Source organism: Vulpes vulpes, unplaced genomic scaffold, assembly GCF_048418805.1.
Source record: "Vulpes vulpes isolate BD-2025 unplaced genomic scaffold, VulVul3 u000000702, whole genome shotgun sequence".
Lineage (NCBI taxonomy): Eukaryota > Metazoa > Chordata > Mammalia > Carnivora > Canidae > Vulpes > Vulpes vulpes.
The window spans coordinates 754,363-757,555 of NW_027325804.1; the positions used below are offsets into that span (position 1 = coordinate 754,363).

Consider the following 3,193-nt stretch of genomic DNA (forward strand, 5'->3'; position numbering starts at 1 on the left):
CCCTAACCCTAACCCTAAACACTTACCCCTACCCTAAACAGGACCCTAACCCGTACCCTATCCCGAAACATAACCCTAAACCTAATCCTAACCCGTACCCTAAACCTAACCCTAACCCTCACCCTAACCCTAACCCGTACCCTCACTGGATCCAGTGGCCCATGGGATACATAGAAAGTTGCACAGTCATGTCGGTCCACATGCAGGTGGCCGAATGAATTACACCTTTCCCTATAGTATCCACTTGAGCTGGCCTATTACTTTGGTCAGAATCGGCATGCAGTTTAGGCGGGAACAAACAGGGTTACAATGTTTTGAGCCGATTTCTGATTAGGGTGTGCCCAGCAGCCTGACAAGGGTGGGGCAGCTCCATCAGCCACAAGCAGGTCATATGGGGGTCATAGGTGAGGTGGCAGGTGTAGCACAAAATGGAAACAGTCCTGCTCAGCTTGTCCTGGGGTAGAGAATTTTTGTTAAACTTTCTGGGTCCCACAGTTGCAGCTCATGCATCAGGGCCACCCTCACGGTGTGCACTCAGCGTCACACCTTGTGGTGTTGGATCTCTCACACCAGCGTGTGGAGGGCACCCTGCTCACCCAAGTGAGTAGGGGCTGTGCGAGCATTGGGATTCTCCTGAAGGCCAGGCAGCACAGGGGACGGAGAACCCCAGCCCCATGCCCAACTCAACTCCCACACACAGGTACCCCAGGGCTCCCTGCCATGTGCACCTGGCTGCACAGGAGCTCACCCCAGGGCGGACCCAAGGTATCCCTCCCTGCTGGAGAGGCATTGAGGAGAAGAGAAGCAGCCAGCGCTGGGTGGAACCCACTGCTGGACATGGGAATGTGGCCGAGCCCCACCTCCCATCTCAGCTGACCCTCCAGCAGAAAGTCACTGCTCGAGCGAGCCCCGGGTAGGCCAGGAGAGCCCAGCCAGCTGCCCAGTGCCAGCAGCAGAAATGATGTTGTGCCAACCGTTTCGGCGTTTGGGTGACCCAGCCAGAGGATCACAAAGCTGCACGTGATACCTGCATGTGATAGACACACACACCCATGGTCAGCCTCTCTGTTCCCCAGGTGACCCAACTAGATGTTAATACTGCTCTGCTACAGGGTAAAAGCTCCTAACTCAAACTCATTGGAAAAGGGGTGAAACTTCTGCAAAGTGCACTTTAAGAAGAGGTCCTGTTTGCTCATGAAAAGAAACCAGTGAGTCCTCTAAGAATAATAAAAGGGGATATTTTACAGTTAAGCACATGATTTGGAGTGAAGAATTCGGATGTTGCTTTGCTGGTCCAGGCTGTTAATACTCTTCTTGCTCCTCCTGTGGGCCCCCTTCATCAGGCACCACAAAGCCTTCATCTGTGGCATAGAGAATGTCCACGATCCTCTGCAATACAGGGTTGTTTTCCCCTTCGTTCTCCTGGCAAATCAATTCAATGTTTCTTAGCTTTCCAAAGTAGAAATCTCTCTCTTTCTCCAAGTCTTCGACGGGAAGTTTCAATACATTGACCTGCTGCATCAATTCAGCTGCTTCATCATCCCCGTTGCACACACCAGGATTCTTTCACACCACACCCGGGCCAGCCTTAGGGGTTGCAGTAGTTCTGTGTGTTGCAATGGGCCTCTGTGGAGCTGCACTGCTAGAGCTGAGAGGTTTCTTCGGTTTGTTCAGAGCTGGAGCAACAAGGGAGGGAGCCACTGCAGTTTCTTGACCTTGTCTGGCAGCTACAGGGTCATAGTCCTTTCCATCATAGTTTGCATCAAAAAACTTCTTGAACCACTGAACAAACTCAAAATTGTCCCGAAACTTTCCTTTTACTAATTTGTCCACAGGAATTATTTTGTCAACACCCATTCTCTTAAAACCTGCTTGTAGTATTTTGAAGTTCTGGATGTATTCATGCTCTAGTTTAGCCTGGAATTTCACCTTCTTCAAGGCAACGGAGCCAGGGAATAGCATGTCCATAAACTGACAATAGGCAGCCCCTGAGCACGACTGTTCAATCTTTGTCAGATTCAGCTGCAGAGACTCATTGATCCAGGCCAGCATATCATGTCGACTTAGGTTATCACTGGTGACGGACGTTGAGTATACGTTCACTGCCATCTTCGGCTCTCGGCGGGACCGCGTCCACTGCCTGTGCCCGGCTTCGATTCCCTCCAACTGTGAAGACATTTTAAGTATAGTTGAATTAACTTTGCCTGATTCTTAAAGAGTTCCTTCGATGGGAACAAAGTAAGGTTTTATATCAGAAGGAAAGAAAAACACTTATGAGTGCGTATAATGCCTCCTCAACCTGAAAAGCAGGAAAGGATAATAAATAGCAAAAACAAGATAAAAATACTTGTATTATAACAGACACCATACTGCAAGTGCATTTGAAATTAGCAATGCCTAACAATTTTTTCCTTGACATTTGTCTTCCAACGATTTCACAGTGCTTCAGGGTCAGTTGAAACAGGGGAAGAATCTCAGGGAAGAATCCTTCACATCATAATAGGACCATTGGTGATAATGTCTCTCAGTTCTATCCAAATGCATAAAGATACATTTCCTGATGAGTGATTAAGCTGTGAAGAAAGAGATGAGAGACCCTCATCCCTCTGATTACTTGTGTCAGAATATTTTAACCATATTACTACGCATATTAAATATCCTATTAACAGGAAATGCGTCTCAGATTGGATTCTGAGTAATCAGATGGGCAGGGAAATATCGTTTGACTCACTCTTCATCTTTTAAAGACAAAGGAGAGCATTTCTATGTACAGAGACAGTCGTCAAGATAGCCTTAGGGAATAAGAGTCTGCAGCATGGAATCCAGCTGCACAGGCAGGATGCCTGGGCTCCAGGTTTTCCTGATCCTAAATCCCTGGGCCTGTCCCCCAACATGGGCTGCCACGCTGAGGTCTTTTGCAATTGCTCTCTTAGGAGCTCTGGGGACGGGGGAAGGAGCTAGATAGGATGGGACTGGACATGTGGAAGCTGAGAAAATTAAGGCCATTCCACTTTAAGTTCAGCGTTAGAGCATGTCCAGCCATCCCAGGCCCCTGTGAAGAAGAGCTGAAATTTACATTACTTCAGTTACAGGAAAAAAACAAACGTTTACAGCTTAATTTCCTAAAAAGCCCCAGATTAGAATAAAAACTGAGACCAGGCCATGGGCAGAAAGCCCTGATTAGAATGAAAAC

The 3,193-nt window shown here is 47.9% G+C and overlaps 1 pseudogene; it reads right to left on the reverse strand.

Moving 5' to 3' along the window:
- Nucleotides 1-1,055: 1,055 nt before the first annotated feature.
- Nucleotides 1,056-2,154, reverse strand: LOC140597471 (microtubule-associated protein RP/EB family member 1 pseudogene; annotated as a pseudogene).
- Between the last annotated feature and the right edge of the window lie 1,039 nt (nucleotides 2,155-3,193).